Raw genomic sequence first — 16,122 nt, 5'->3', positions numbered from 1 at the left:
TAATAGCAATGAAAGCCTTATACTGACAAAATCTATAGTTCACTTGAACTTTTTATACTAACAAAATCTATAGTTCACTTGAGTGCTAAGTGAAATAAAAAATTATTTTGTTGAATGGTTATTTAAAATTGATAATAACTGTTCCACATTTGCCTATTGTGCCCCACTCCTGAATTTGTATAGACATCTCATTTCTTTACAAATAACTTTTCTGAAATGTGAAGAGTCCTTACTTGTTTATCCTTTCCTCACAGAGGTTCTGTTTCATATTTCTTATTATCCCAGGACAAGCAGGCAGCCTATTCTCACATGTGGATGACGTCATCCACAGAGCCCGGATGCGGACAGCCTTGCAAGCAGTCTTGCTTGTAGAAAACTTAGTTTCGAGTCTGCAACACCGCAGATGTGCGAGTGCCTTCCCGCCTAGCACAAGGCGCCTCTCCTCAGTTCTCAGTTTTCTGCGGAGCTGAGAAGTCTGTCTTTGACGCTCTGCACTTAACTTTGTTCACTTCATGCCTTCTCTTCACCGCGGTTTGTGTGTTAATTTCTTATTACTGAATTACTGTGTTTTTCCTTTTCTTTTATATAAAAAAAAAATAAATAAATTAACTAATTTTTTCGTTGACTGACTGGAGGGGTGGGTCACGCGCCCACAACCTGCAGGCTTCGACATCGCAGTGGCTAGCTTCCCTTCTATGTTCCTGCCAGTCACGGGCTTCAAGAAGTGTAGCCAGTGTCAGCGTGCGATTTCCCTCATGGACCCACACCGCTGTCTCGGGCCTAACCATAGTCTAAGTCGTGCGCGCGCTGTGCTACCTTTCAACCTCAAGCTTCAAATGTCGTTGGATTCAAGTGAAAAAGCTGTTTAGGATGGACTCTTCAGCTACAACCTCGACTTTTAACTCAGTCAAGCCTTCATCGGGGTGTCCTCCTGTCTCCACTACTCCAACCTCGAGTCTCATCAGATCTTCCTTGTTTGGATCGTCTGGCCTCAAGTACACCTGTCTTATCTTTCCCTGAGCTTCCCTCAGGTCAGATACTTAAGCAGAAGATTCCTGCGGTGGTCCTCAAAATATCCAAGCATCAATCCTCCAAGTTGAAGCATGCTTCTCCTGCCACCTCAGAGCCTTTAGCCTCAGCAAGTGGTCCAGTTTCAGACTCTTATTCACAATTGCAGACTACTATCCAGACCATTTTAGAGCAAGAATTTGTTCAGTTACTGAGCAAATACAATCCTGCCTCAACTCTGTTTCCTGCAGTCCAGCCTGGGCAATCAGCAGTCTCACACGAGGTCAAGTCCCTGCCTGTGCGAGGAGTCGAGTCTTTGCGAGTGTCTGCTCTGGAATCTACACACTCTATGCAAGGAGTCGGGTCTTTGCGAGTGTTTCGATTGGAATCTTCACACTCTATAAAAGGAGCCGAGGCTTTGGGAGTGCTTCGAGATTCCTTGATCCAAACCACTGAGTCTATGGGGTTTCGATCTACAGCTTCTAGCCCTATTCATTCACCAGCAGCATTGCCTATTTCCAGGCATAAGGCAAAGTCTCCTCGATCTTCCATGAGACCTGCTTCCAGGCAGCATTCTTGTCGTCGATCGAGGCTCTCATCGAGACATTCAGCGAAGCGCAGATCTTCTTCCAGTGAAAAGCCTTCCTCGTCCAGGCCTCCTTCCAGCTCTTCGAGGTCTCCAACTCCTCGATTGAGGACACCAATCGCAGACCCCGAGGACTCAGCTGCTTCCACTGTCTCGTCCCAGTCTGTCTATTCTTTAGGCTACCAGTACTCCAGAGAGGCTTCGCCTTCATTCTCTACTCGAGGCGCCTCGAGGTCATCAAGTCCTTCTCGAGGCCATGCTCTGGCGGATCAATTGTCTTTTTCCTCCTTCCTCCGTCAACTGACTGACGACTTGGATATTAAATTGGATGCTGGTTTTAAATACTCTAAGGAGTATTTGGAGGAAATGCATCTGCCTTGACCTCCTGCAGAATCTCTCAAACTTCCTCTTAAAAGGCTTCTGTCTCAAACTTTCAAACAAAATCTGGAGATTTCTTATGCTATACCTGCTGTTCTAGCCAAATTGGAATCAAGGTATAGAACTCTACATTGCAAGGGCTTTGAGAATTCACAACTATATCATCAATCCCTTCTTGTGGAATCTTCATTGAAGAGGACCCATCCTTCCAGGGTCTATGCCACAGTACCTCCTGGAAGAGAGGGTAAGACCATGGACAGATTTGGCCGTCGCCTTTATCAGAATTTGATGATGCCATCCAGAGTCCTCAACTATAATTTTATTTTCACTACTTCCTTTAAGTACCTGATTGATATACTTCCAGGTTTTACAAAAAAACCTTGAACAACATAGACATTTGGAGTTCCAACAAGTCACTGCTACCTTGGTGCAACTCACGTTGCATCTTCTTAAGTCATCTTATGATGCCTTTGAACTTGCCTTCAGGGTCACTGCATTCTCGTTAGCGATGCGCCACCTGGCCTGGCTTCACACCATCGATATGGATCCCAATCTTCAGGATCATCTGGCTAATATTCCTTGTGAGGGCAATGACCTCTCTGATGAATTCATAGAGGCTGCTACCAAGAAGTTGTCTGAACATGAAAAATCTTTTGCGTCTTTTGTCAAACCAAAGCCTAAGCCAGCTCCTGCAAAGCCTTCTCGACCTCTTCCATCTTACCAGAGGCGTTATTCTCCAAGGGCAGTTCCTTACACTTGAGCACCTCCCAAGAAACAAGAGCAGCTGAAGCAGCAGAAACCTCAGCCTTCTGCTGCACCTAAGGCTGCTCAGCCTTTTTGACTGTCTCAAACAGAGCGTAATCTCCATCATTCTGCCTTTATCCTCTCCTCTCCCCGTAGGAGGCCGTCTCCATCATTTTTACCATTGATGGAAGTCCATTACAACTGACCTCTGGGTACTGTTAATTAACAGAGAAGGATACTCTCTTCATTTCATTCAAATTCCACCAGAGTTTCCTCCAAGAGAGTATCCTTCCAGTCCATTCGAGACTGCCCTTTTTCAGGAAGCTTAAGCTCTGCTTAATTTCCATGCAATCGAGGAAGTTCCCTTGGAACAGCAAAGCAAGGTGTTTTACTCCTGTTACTTCCTAGTTCCGAAGAAGACAGGTGATCTGCGACCCATACTGGATCTCAGGGCTCTCAACAAATTTTTGGTCAAAGAAAAGTTTTGCATGTTGTCCCTGGCATCCCTTTATCCCCTTTTAGATCAGAACTATTGGTGTTATGTTCTCTGGATCTCAAGGAGGCTTGCACTCGCACTCACATTCCATTTCATCCAGCCTCCCGTCAGTACCTCAGATTTTGGATGGAGAATCTGCATTATCAATACAGAGTGCTACCCTTCGGCCTTGCATCATCTCCAAGAGTGTTAACCAAGTGCCTGGTGGTGGTAGCAGCAGCTCTAAGAAACCATGGTCTTCAGGTGTTCCCATACCTAGACAACTGGCTCATAAAGATTCAACATCTCAGGGGATTATTGTAGCGACACAAAAAAATCTCAGGAAGGAGTTATTGTAGCGACCCAACGAACTACGTGGTTCCTACAAAGTTCGGGATTCGAGATCAACTTCCCCAAATCCCACCTTCAGCCCTTTTATAATCTGCAGTTCAACAGAGCTATTTTGGAGCTTTCGCTGGAGAAGCGGAGACTTAGAGGGGATATGATAGAGACTTACAAGATCATGAAGGGCATAGAGAAAGTGGAGAGGGACAGATTTTTCAAACTTTCGACAATTACAAGAACGAGAGGGCATTCGGAAAAATTGAATGGGGACAGATTCAGAACCAATGCTAGGAAGTTCTTAACCCAACGGGGTTGTCAAGTCAAAAGCGCGCTGGGACAAAGGCGCGCGCAGACAACTGAGCGCAATGCGGAGCCGCGCGCCAAAGAAAATGACTGTTTTAAAGGGCTCAGACGGGGTGTGTGTGGGGGAACCCCCCCACTTTACTTTATACAGATCGCGCCGCGTTGTGGGGGATGTGGGGGGTTGTAACCCCCCACATTTTACTGAAAATTTCACTTTTTCCCTAAAAACAGGGAACCAGTTAAGTTTCCAGTATAATGAGGGGTGTTACAACCCCCCAAACCCCCCCACAACGCCGCCGCGATCTGTATTAAGTAAAGTGAGGGGGTTTCCCCACAAAAACCCCCGTCGGAGCCCCTAAAAACACTCTTTTCCTTCGGCGCACGCTTCCGTCTTACGCTCAGTTGTCAGCGCGCCTTTGTCTTCGGCGGGTTTGTCTATGAACCCCCCAACGGGAGTGATAGGACAGAGTACGTTATTGGAGTTCAAGAAGGGATTGGACAATTTTCTGAAGGAAAAGGGGATAGAAGGGTATAGATAGAGGGCTACTACACAGATCCTGGACCTGATGGGCCGCCGCGTGAGCGGACTGCTGGGCATGATGGACCTCAGCAGAGGCACGGCTTATGTTCTTATGGATACTGTCCAACTCAGAGCATTCCTTCCTCAACAGCGTCTGGATGCTCTTCTTCAGTTGTGTCACAAAGTGTCTTTCTTCCCTTCCTTCACTTTCAGCAAGACACATGATGGTACTACTCGGTCACTTGGCCTCGATTGTTCACGTGACTCCTTTTGCCAGACTTTACCTCAGAATTCCTCAGTGGACGCAGGCTTGCAAACCACTCTCTTGACACATTACAGTCACTCCTTCGTTGAAGCAGTCTCTCCACTGGTGGATGCTCTCTTCCAATCTCTCCAGAGATTACTGTTTCAGACACCCCCTCATCAGAAGGTCCTCACGACAGATTCCTGGACCTACGCTTGGGGGGCTAACATCGACGGTCTCCATATTCAAGGCCATCGATCCTGCACGGATCGTCAGTGTCGTATCAATCTGTTGGAACTCAGAGCGATCTTCAATGCTCTCAAAGCTTTTCAACATCTTCACGACCAGGTAGTCCTCATTCGGACGGACAACCAAGTTGCCATGTATTATGTCAACAAACAGGGAGGAATAGGATTTCTCTCTCTTTGTCAAGAAGCTCAGAAGGTTTGGGATTGGGCAATCCTCCACAATACCTTCCTGAAAGCTGTCTACATCCAAGGGGCGAAAAACTGTTTGGCGGACAAAGTGAGTCATCTTCTGCAACCTCACAAATGGACACTCAATTGCTCGCCTCTTCATCACATTTTTTCTGAGTGGCGAACTCCTCAGATAGATCTGTTTGCATCTCCCCAAAACCACAAACTGCCTCAGTTCTGCTCCAGGATATATTCTCCTCATCGCCTCGAGGCAGATGCTTTTCTATTGGAATGGACAAATATCTTCCTGTATGCATTCCCTTCATTCCTTCTTATCCTCAAGACTCTAGTCAAGCTGAAGAACGATCATGCCACTATGATTCTGATAGCTCCTCGGTGGCCGAGACAACCTTGGTACTGCCTTCTACTTCAACTCAGCAGCAGGAAGCCATACCTTCTACCAGTTTTTCCATCTCTGCTTACACAGAGTCAAGTGTCTCTACTTCATCCCAACCTGCAGTCTCTACACCTGACAGCTTGGTACCGCTCAACATAACTCCTCTTCAGTTTTCTCAACCTGTACAAGACATTTTAGAGGCTTCTAGGTAGCCTGCCACTAGACAGTGCTATCACCAAAAATGGACTAGATTTTCTATGTGGTGAATCTCATGTCAAGGAGCCTTAAGATTCCTCCTTATCTTCTGTTCTGGATTATCTTTTGCACTTATCTACCTATGGCCTCAAGTCTACATCTATCAGAGTCCATCTCAGTGCAATTGCTGCTTTCCATCAGCCTTTTGAATGGAAACCCCTCTCTGCTCATCCGGTGGTTTCCAATTTTATGAAAGGACTTTTCATTGTCAAACCTCCTCTGAAACTGCCTCCAGTGGTTTGGGATCTCAGTGTTCTTGCTCAGTTAATGAAGCCTCCATTTGAACCAATGTCTACGGAATATCTCACTTGGAAAGTGGTGTTTCTCATTGCCCTCACATCTGCTCGAAGAGTCAGGGAGCTGCAAGCTTTATTTGCTGATCCACCTTTCACAGTTTTCCAACATGACAAGGTGGTCCTCCTTAATCATCCTAAATTCTTACCTAAAGAAGTTTCAGAATTTCATCTCAACCAATTTATTGTATTTCCAGTGTTTTTTCCAAGGCCTCATTCTCATCCTGGAAAATCAGCTCTTCATACTCTGGACTGTAAACGTGCTTTGGCCTTCTACTTAGAACGCACCAAACCACATAAATCTGCTCCTCAACTTTTTGTCTTCTTCAATCCGAACAAGTTGGGACATCTAATTTCTAAGCGTACCATCTCCAATTGGATGGCTGCTTGTATCTCTTTTTGCTATGTCCAAGCTGGAATGTATCTATAGAGTCGATCACAGTCCACAAAGTCAGAACCAAGGCAGCTTCAGTAGCTTTTCTCAGATCTATTCCTATTGAGGAAATTTGCAAAGCTGCTCCTTGGTCTTCGGTTCATACTTTCACTTCTCACTATTGTCAGGATGTTTTCTCTAGACGAGATGGCCAGTTTGGCCAGACAGTAATTCAAACTTTATTTTCCTCAATTGCCAACACTCCCACCATCCCATTCTGGTTAGCTTGGAGGTCACCCATATGTGAGACTAGGCTGTCTGCTCGTCCTGGGATAAAGCATAGTTACTTACCATAACTGTTGTTATCCAGGGACAGCAGGCAGCTATTTTCACAACCCACCCGCCTCTTCTGGTTGGCTTCTCTGCTAGCCATCTGAACTGAGGAGATTCGCTCTGTGCTGGGCGGGATGGCATTCGCTCATGCGCGGTGCGACAGACTCAAAACTTCTGAGTTTCTATAAGCTGTCCGCATCCAGGCTCCGTGGATGACGTCGCCCATATGTGAGAATAACTGCCTGCTGTCCCTGGATAACAACTGTTACTATTATTATTTTGTTCTTGTATACCGCCATACCCAGTGAGTTTTAGGTGGTTCACATCAATTAATTAAGATCCGATCTGAACACGGATTTACAACATTTTGTCGGAGTTACAAGCAACGAGGAAGGAAATGTTGGAACATTTTAGCAGAAATTTATCAGAGTTACAAGCAGCGACAAGGTTGGATTGGGAAGGAAAGAGGGAGGGAGAGCCAAAGGAGGGGAGGGGAATAGAAAGAAGGGCAGGAGGTGGTTTATTGCAGGGGAATGAGGGTTAAGGGTCCTGTTCGCAGAATAGGTATGTTTTGAGAAGTTTTCTGAAGTCGAGGTAGGTTGGGGCCTCGAGCATCATTTGGGCTAGCCAAGGGTTCAGCTTAGCCGCCTGGAAGGCGAAGGTTTTGTCGAGGAATCTTTTGAGCTGACATAGTTTTAGGGAGGGGAAGGCGAACAGCTGAATTCTGCGGGATTTCTTATTGGTGCAATTAATAGTGAAGTGGGGAGAGAGATATCTTGGTGATAGACCAAATACTGTTTTGTAGCAGAAGCAGGCGAACTTGAAGAGGACTCTGGATTCTAAAGGTAGCCAATGTAGTTGGTGGTAGAAAGGAGTGATGTGTTTCCATTTATTCAAGCCGAAAATGAGGCGGACGGCTGTGTTTTGAATCAATTTTAGTCTTCTGGTGGTTTTCTTTGTAAGTAACTGTGCTTTTCTCACTATCCAGTACAGAATTCTAGGAAGTTGCATTCTGTTAATTCCAATAAAATTGTGAAGAATTAAATTTTTAATCATTGTGTTATATTTATAGCTGAATATTTTTATTGAAGACACAAATTGGTAAAAGGACAACAATACACTTCAAAGATACTAAAATTAGCCACAAACATACATACAACAATTTTAAAGCAAATACTCCCGCTCATCACCCACCACAGTGCTAGTCACATCCCTTCTCTGTCGACCTAAATTCCTTTATAATAGAGTTCCTCCATGTACACACAAAACTACCCCCATAATGACTGAGGCCAAGATTCACTAAACCTCCAACAGTGTGATCTGATTCCATTTGCATGCTGGCCGACCAATTCAGTAAGGGCATGCATTCAAATGGGGACGATCGTTAACACGCCCCCCAACCCACGGCTAGAGCGATCCCCGCTCATGCGCACACCCTAACAGTAGTGACAGGAGAAACAGCCTCCTGTCACTGTTGTCAGGGCTCAGCCCAGCCCAGATCTCTCTTGCCTGCTCCCGGACTCTCCTGCTCTCTGTCGCCGTTCCCTGCAGTGCAAGCCTGTGGTTTTAAAGCAGGCCTGCACTGTGGGGTACGGCGGCAGAGAGCTGGGGAGTCCGGCGAGCAGGGAAGAGAGATCAGGCACTGGCCCGACACACTGTCCCTGCCCGACATCCCCCCTGCCGCCTCACCCACATACGATTCCCCCAGCGACCCACAAATAGCAGGAGGGATGCCCACTCCCTCCTGCCACCACCCAACGCTTCCCTCCGTGACCGTGCAAATATGGCTGGAGGGAGTTCGCCACCAACTGAGTCACCCCCTGGCTGGCAAACGACTCACCCCCCCCCCACCCTTTACTGGCCCACCGCAGCACCCCCCCCCCAACCAGCACACTGCACTACTCCGACTGGCCTGCCCTGTCCTGAATAGACACCCCCCTGTACCTAACAGTTGGAAGCAGGAGGGATAATCAGTCCCTCCTGCTCCTTAGGCCTCCAGTGACGTCTTCCAGAGCAGGAAGAACCGCAAAGTCTTCCTGCTCCTTCGCCGCCTCCTGCTTCCCTGATGACGCACCGCAAAGGTGGGCCTTAGGCCCCGCCCCGGTGTATCATGTGATGCACAGGGAGGAGCCTAAGGCCCTGATTGGCAGAGGAGCCCGAGGCGCCTCAGCCAGTCAGGGCCTTAGGCTTCTCCCCATGCATTGCATGATGCATCGGGGCGGGGCCTAAGGCCTACCTTTGCGGTGCATCATCAGGGAAGCAGGAGGAGGCGAAGGAGTAGGAGGACTTTGCAGTTCCTCCTCCCAACTGTTAGGTACAGGGGGCTGTCGGAGCAGGCTTGACCAGGGGTGGGCCGGACCGGTTGGGGTGGTGCAGTATGCCAGTTGGGGATGCTGCGGTGTGCCAATCAGGGGTGTGACAGGCCCGGAGGTGGTGTGAATTGTGTGCCGGTTAGGGGGTGACTCAGTTGGTGGCAGAAGTGAGTTGGTATCCCTCCTGCCATATTCTCACGGGCAGGTAGGGCAGCGTTGGGTGATGGCAAGAGAGAGTGAGCATCCCTCCTGCTATTTGTGGGTCGCGGGGGCGGATCATTTGTCGGAGGGGGCCTTCGCCCATTTTTTGACAGGCCTGCCTGACTTTTATTATTATTTTTTATGGGGCAGATATTTTGTGTGTGTAACACACGCAAAATATCTGTGCCATGTTAAAAAAATGAATAAAAAAGGCAGGCAGGCCTGTCAAAATACCTGCAGACCTGATGGTAACTCAGTTACCGACAGGTCGGAAGTAGTCAAGTTTGCCAATAGTAAAACCCGACTCAAAATAGCCAAGCAATTATTAGTGAATCAGTCGCTTGGCTATTTTGCATGGAGTTTTACTAATTTGCATGGGACGATCGGGATCGGATCGCTACAGGCGTTAGTGAATAGTGCAGGAGGGAAATCTGGTTGTATAGGGCTCACAAACCGATCAGTACATGATGGGTTTGCTTAGTGAATCTAGCCATAAGTAGTGAGTTCTTGCAAAATGGACACAGTGAAAGTTGTTTGACATTCAGATAATATTATAATTTGTGATAAATTTGTGATAAGAACTTGCAAACTGCCACACAGGGACACAGCCATTAAAACCCAAGAGCTCAATATATTGAACCAGTTAACAATGTATGACCAAGTTAAAGTACATTTAGTGTGGAGATTCCATTATCTTTCTCATGGTATTTGGGTACACAAACTGGGGATTATCCCAGGACAAGCAGGTAGGTATTCTCACTAGTGGGTGATGTCATCCGACAGAGCCCCGATGCGGACGTCTCACAAGCTTACTTGCTTGAAGAATCTTCAGAAGTTTCAAGATGCCTGCACCGCGCATGCGCGAGTGCCTTCCCGCCCGATGAGCCGGGCGTGTCTCCTCAGTTCTTTTCTTTCCGCGGAGCTGAGAAGTTTGCTTCAACTCTCTGCGCTGAGTGAACCCGTGTTCTTGCCTTCTAGTGCCGCGGTTTTGAGTTAGTTTTCTCTTAATCGTGTGTTTTCCTTCTGTCGTTTATTATTTTTCAAAAAAAATAAATAAATAAAGATCCCACTTTGGTTTCAAACTATAGGCCAATATCTTTAATAAATGTAAATGGTAAGTTACTAGCAAAGATATTAGCGTTAAGATTGGCTAAAGCTCTCCCTCATATTATAGATATGCATCAAACAGGATTCGTTGCTCAAAGACATTCATCTCACAATACTAGATTGGCATTCCACATGTTATATTTGACAAAGAAGATGAGAGAACTGACTTTTTCTGTTTCTCTGGATGCAGAGAAGGCTTTTGATAGAGTGGAATGGACCTTTATGTATCAGGCATTGGAATGATTTGGTATAGGTTCGGGATTCATACAAATAATACAAACGTTGTATAGTTCCCCAGCTGCTAGATTATATATTAATAATACTTTTTCAGAATGTTTTAATTTGCAGAGGGGAGTTAGACAAGGTTGTCCTTTGTCTCCTTTGCTGTTTGATATTGTTTTGGAACCCTTATTATTGGCTTTCCAACAAGTGAAGGAAATACAAGGTATACCACATTCAGATAGAGAATATAAAGTATCAGCTTTTGCAGATGATATCTTATTGTATTTGAGGAATCCAGAATCTACCATTCCATGTTTGCTTGAGTTGATTGAGAAATTTGGAAAATTTTTGGGATATAAGATAATTGGAATAAATCAGAAGTTCTTCCATTAAATATACATTGTACAAAAGGTTTATTTGATGCATTTTCTTTTGTTTGGAAGGAAGATGCTATTAAATATTTAGGAATTTGGATTACAAAAACAGTGGATGAAACAATGAAAATTAATAAAAATTGTCTATTACAAAAGGTGACAGAAATGTGTGAGCAATGGAATCCTTTGCATTTATCTTGGTGGGGAAGAGTACAAACTGTTAAAATGATGATTTTGCCTGTAGTTTGTTACCAAATAGAGATGATACCAGTTTTCTTTCAAGAATCTTTTTATAAAAAATTAAATAGGGTTTTGACAAAATTTATTTGGCTTGGTAAAAATCCCAGAATTGCTTTAGTGTCGTTGCAAAGGCCAATTGTGGAGGGTGGGGTAAATTTTCAAAAACTTTTATAGGTATCATCAAGCCTATATTTTGCGTCAAGGTATGTATTGGATCCTCCCAGAGCCCACTGACAATATTCCAGATTGGTTCTGGTTAGAATGGAGACTTATGTTTCCCTTGCGTCTTAGTCATGCAATTAGTATCAAAATGCCAAGGTTATATAAAGCCTAAGCTATAGTGTCCACAAAGCTGTTTTTTCAGTCTTTGAAAAGTAGCCTCAGCCCCACCACTCCACCGCTGCGTTATTTTACCATTGCGGGAAGAATTACATGAGAACTCATCATTGGCTGCTTATACTACTATTTTAATGCATTTTATTTTACTTTCAAAATCTTTTCAAATAAATATTTAATCCTTTAGTATACTAATGTACTTAGCTTTTTTGCTGCTGAGCCAACGTCCGGGAGTTAAACCCGACATGCCATGTTTCGCACTAAGAAGTGCTTTATCAAGGGTCTCCCTAACCGCCCCTTCTCCCCCCCCTTTTTTTCCCCATCTTATCAACACTCAATATCTTAAACACTCACCATGACCGACTATTCAGATTTAAGAATGTAAGATGGCCGCGGCGTCTCAGTCTTCAAATTTAAATATCCCTCCTTCCTATCCAAACCGCCTCCCCCTGAATCCCATTGGCCCGACCTCATCCAATGAAAGAAATCCATTCGATTTCTACGTTCAGCCCCCGAGGTCCCACAGTATCTAACATAAATATATGCCTTTGTTCACACTCATTCAATTTATGTGGATCTTTTTCCCTCCCAACAACCTGACATATGACCCGCCATCTAAGTTGTTCCACTGTGTGGTGATAAGCTGCCCAATGTGCAACTAAAGGGGCCTGAATAACACCAATATTTATCCGTGATTTGTGTTCAGTCAATCTGACCCGAATCGCCCTATTAGTTCTTCCTATGTAAACTAACCCACAAGGGCAAGTTATGGCATAAACCACTTCTTGTGACATGCAGTTAGTATCCGTTCTTGAAGACAAAATTATGTCCCGCCCTGGGACCTTCCAGCTCTCCCCTTCAATAGTTGAAGAGCACCATTGGCACTTACCACATTTCATATGCCGACCCCCCCTCCTCTCACCCCATTTCCCACCAGATTTCAAACTATTACATTTTTGCCCTAATGTCGTGCCCCTGGAATATGCCACCCTGGGAAACTCCCTCAACGCCCGGTGCGATTGTACTATATACCAGTGGCGCTTCATCATAGCTACAACCAAATTTGCTGCTCTGGAAAAGGGGAGAACACAGGTAAGGACATCATTTTCAACCGTTTTTGATGGTTCCGGCTCCTGCAAAAGGAGCTCCCGCTGGGCAAATTTAGCCCTAAGATAAGCCTGCCTAATAGATTTTGCTGGGTATCCCCAGCGACAATCCATTCTTGAGCCTTTGTCTAAGTTCGTGGACTACTTTTTGAAAGATGCAGTCCCTAAGATCACATCTTATATTAGGGATTTGTCCCAATTTTTCCTTGGAGGCCTCTGGGGAACCATCTAGGCATCGCCGGTCCAGATCTCCTTCGAGACACAGGGAGGGGCATCGTTCCAGGCATTCTTCGAGGCATTCCTCTAGGCATTCTACAGTCTCGCCTCAGAAGAAACTTCCTCGTGTGGGGTATTCATCTTCGGATATCTCCCCTCCTCTGGCCCGGAGTATGAGGATGCCTACGGCTCTTTCTCTCCTTGTCGATCCCAAGTCTCCTTGGATCCAGAGGTGTCGACTTCATCCAGTCCGTCCCACAGGCCTGTGCTGGCGGACCAGTTGTCTTTTTTGTCTTTTCTAAGGCAGATGGCGGATGATCTCGACATTACCTTGGACTCGGGTTCCCGATACTCCAAGGAATACCTGGATACCATGCATCTGCCTCAACCTCCTGACGAGTCTCTTTGCTTGCCTCTACATAAGCTCCTCGACCAAATCTTCATGCGATGTTTTGAAACACCGTACTCTATTCCTGCCGTTCCTGGCAAACTGGATGCCAGGTACCGCACGGTGCATCATAAGGGGTTTGAGGGCTCCCAGCTCTCCCATCAATCACTGTTGGTCGAGTCCTCCCTCAAACGTTCTCATCCGTCCCAGGTGTATGCCTCGGTGCCACCGGGCAGAGAAGGCCGGACCATGGATAAGTTTGGGTGGCGCATCTACCAGAACTCGATGATGGCTTCCCGAGTTCTCAATTACACCTTCCATTTTGCCACCTATTTGGAGTTCTTCTTGCCTGTGCTTCGGAAGTTTACACCTTACATCGAATCTCAAGCTCGTTTTGAATTTGAGGAGGTCGTCGCCTCGCTGTCCCAGCTGCGTCTTCTACTGATGCAATCCTCCTATGATGCCTTTGAGCTCTCGGCATGGGCTACCGCCTGTTCCGTGGCCATGCGTCGCTTGGCGTGGCTTCGGACCAGTGATATGGACCCAAACCTCCAGGACAGACTTGCCAATGTCCCGTGTGCAGGTGCGGATTTGTTTGATGAGTCTATTGAGACCGTGATGAAGAAGCTGTCGGACCATGAAAAATCTTTCCAGTCCATCCTTCGTCTCAAGCCTAAGCCTGCTCAGTCTCGTCCCTCTCGTCCGCCCTTGATCTATCAGCGGCGTTACACTCCCAGGCAGGTGCCTGCTGCGAGGCAGCCAGCGAAGAGACAACCCCCGCAGAAGTCTCAGCAAAAACCTCAGCCTTCTGCTGTTCCCAAGGCTCCTCAGCCTTTTTGACTCTCTGGTAGGGAGCTTAACCGACACCGTTCTGCTGTCCCCTGTCTTTCCAATTGGGGGTCGACTCCATCATTTTTATCATCGATGGATGGCTATAACCACTGACCTTTGGGTTCTTACCATCATCAGGGAAGGATACTTTCTTCAGTTCCATCGGATCCCCCCGGACCATCCTCCAAGAGAGTATCCTTCCAACTTGATCCAGATCGCCCTTCTTCTTCAGGAAGCTCAGGCTTTGCTCCGGCTTCGGGCCGTCGAGCCGGTCCCTGTGGACCAACACAACCGGGGGTTTTACTCCCGGTACTTCCTTGTTCAGAAGAAGACGGGCGACCTGCGTCCAATTCTGGACCTCAGGATTCTCAACAAGTTCCTGGTCAAGGAGAGATTTCGCATGCTGACCCTTCTCTCTATCCCCTCCTCGAGCAGAACGATTGGATATGCTCCCTGGATCTCAAGGAGGCCTACACTAACATTCCCATTCATCCGGCAAATTCCTCAGATTTCGGGTGGGACATCTGCATCTGCAGTATCGAGTGCTTCTATTTGGCCTGTCCTCGTCTCCCAGAGTCTTCACAAAGTGCCTGGTTGTGGTGGCCGCTGCACTCCGGAACCATGGTCTTCAGGTGTTTCCCTACCTCGACGACTGGCTCATCAAAGCCGCCTCGGCTCCAGGGGTCATCTCGACGACCCAACAGACTATCTGGTTCCTGCAGAGTCTGGGATTCGAAATCAACTTCCCAAAGTCTCATCTGCAACTGACCCAGTCTCTCCCCTTTATCGGGGCGGTTCTCGATACAATTCAGCTCAGAGCATTCCTTCCTCCTCAACGCCTGGATGCTCTGCTTCATCTATGCCAATCAATGTCTTCTCGCCAGTCCATCTCAGCGAGACACATGATGGTTCTCCTGGGCCACATGGCCTCTACGGTTCATGTGACTCCTTTTGCCAGACTTCACCTCAGAATTCCTCAGTGGATCCAGGCTTCGCAGTGGACACAGGTGTCAGATCCTTTGACTCGTCACATCCAGGTCACTCCTGCTCTTCTGCAGTCTCTACGTTGGTGGATGATCTCTTCAAATCTATCCAGAGGTTTGCTGTTTCACACTCCTCCCCACCAAAAGGTTATCACGACCGATTCCTCGACCTATGCATAGGGGGCTCATATGGACGGTCTTCGCACTCAAGGCTTCTGGACCAGTGCGGACCGGCTGTGCCATATCAGTCTTCTGGAACTCAGAGCGATTTTCAGTGCTCTTCAAGCTTTTCAACATCTGCTTCATGACCTGGTGGTCCTCATTCGCATGGACAACCAGGTCGCCATGTATTATGTCAACAAGCAGGGGGGCACGGGATCGGCCTCCCGCTGCCAGGAAGCTCTCCGAGTCTGGGATTGGGTGATTCGCCACAACACCTTCCTCAAAGCTGTCTACATTCAGGGGAAGGACAATGCCTTGGCAGACAACTTAAGTCGTCTCCTCCAGCCTAACGAATGGACTCTCCATTCCAAGCCCCTTCATCAGATCTTCTCTCAGTGGGGGACGCCTCAGATAGACCTCTTTGCGGCTCCCCACAACTGCAAACTGCCTCAATTCTGCTCCAGGATCTACACTCCTCATCGCCTCGAGGCAGATGCCTTTCTTCTGGACTGGAGGAATCTTTCTCTATGCATTTACTCCGTTTCCTCTCATTCAAAAGACTCTAGTCAAGCTCAAGTCAGATCATGCCACCATGATTCTAATAGCTCCTCGATGGCCCAGGCAACCTTGGTACTCCCTTCTACTTCAACTCAGCAGCAAGGAGCCATTCCTTCTTCCAGTGTTTCCTTCACTGCTTACTCAGCATCAAGGATCTCTGCTCCATCCCAACCTGCAGTCTCTCCACCTGACAGCTTGGTTCCTCTCTACTTGACTCCCCACCAGTTTTCCCAGGCGGTGAGGGATGTGTTGGAGGCTTCCAGGAAGCCTGCTACTAGACAATGCTACTCCCAAAAATGGACTAGATTTTCTTCATGGTGTGTTTCTAATCGTAAGGAGCCTCAACGAGCCTCCCTATCTTCTGTTTTGTACTATCTTCTACACCTGTCTCATTCTGGCCTCAAGTCTACATCGAT

The 16,122-nt window shown here is 46.9% G+C and overlaps 1 protein-coding gene across 7 annotated transcripts in view; it reads left to right on the top strand.

The window, feature by feature from the left end:
- HUWE1 (HECT, UBA and WWE domain containing E3 ubiquitin protein ligase 1) overlaps window positions 1-16,122 on the top strand; it is a 779,197-nt gene that overhangs the window by 284,856 nt on the left and 478,219 nt on the right. The window lies entirely within an intron of this gene.

Source organism: Geotrypetes seraphini, chromosome 1 (genome assembly GCF_902459505.1).
Source record: "Geotrypetes seraphini chromosome 1, aGeoSer1.1, whole genome shotgun sequence".
NCBI lineage: Eukaryota > Metazoa > Chordata > Amphibia > Gymnophiona > Dermophiidae > Geotrypetes > Geotrypetes seraphini.
This window is presented reverse-complemented; position numbering and strand designations above follow the sequence as displayed.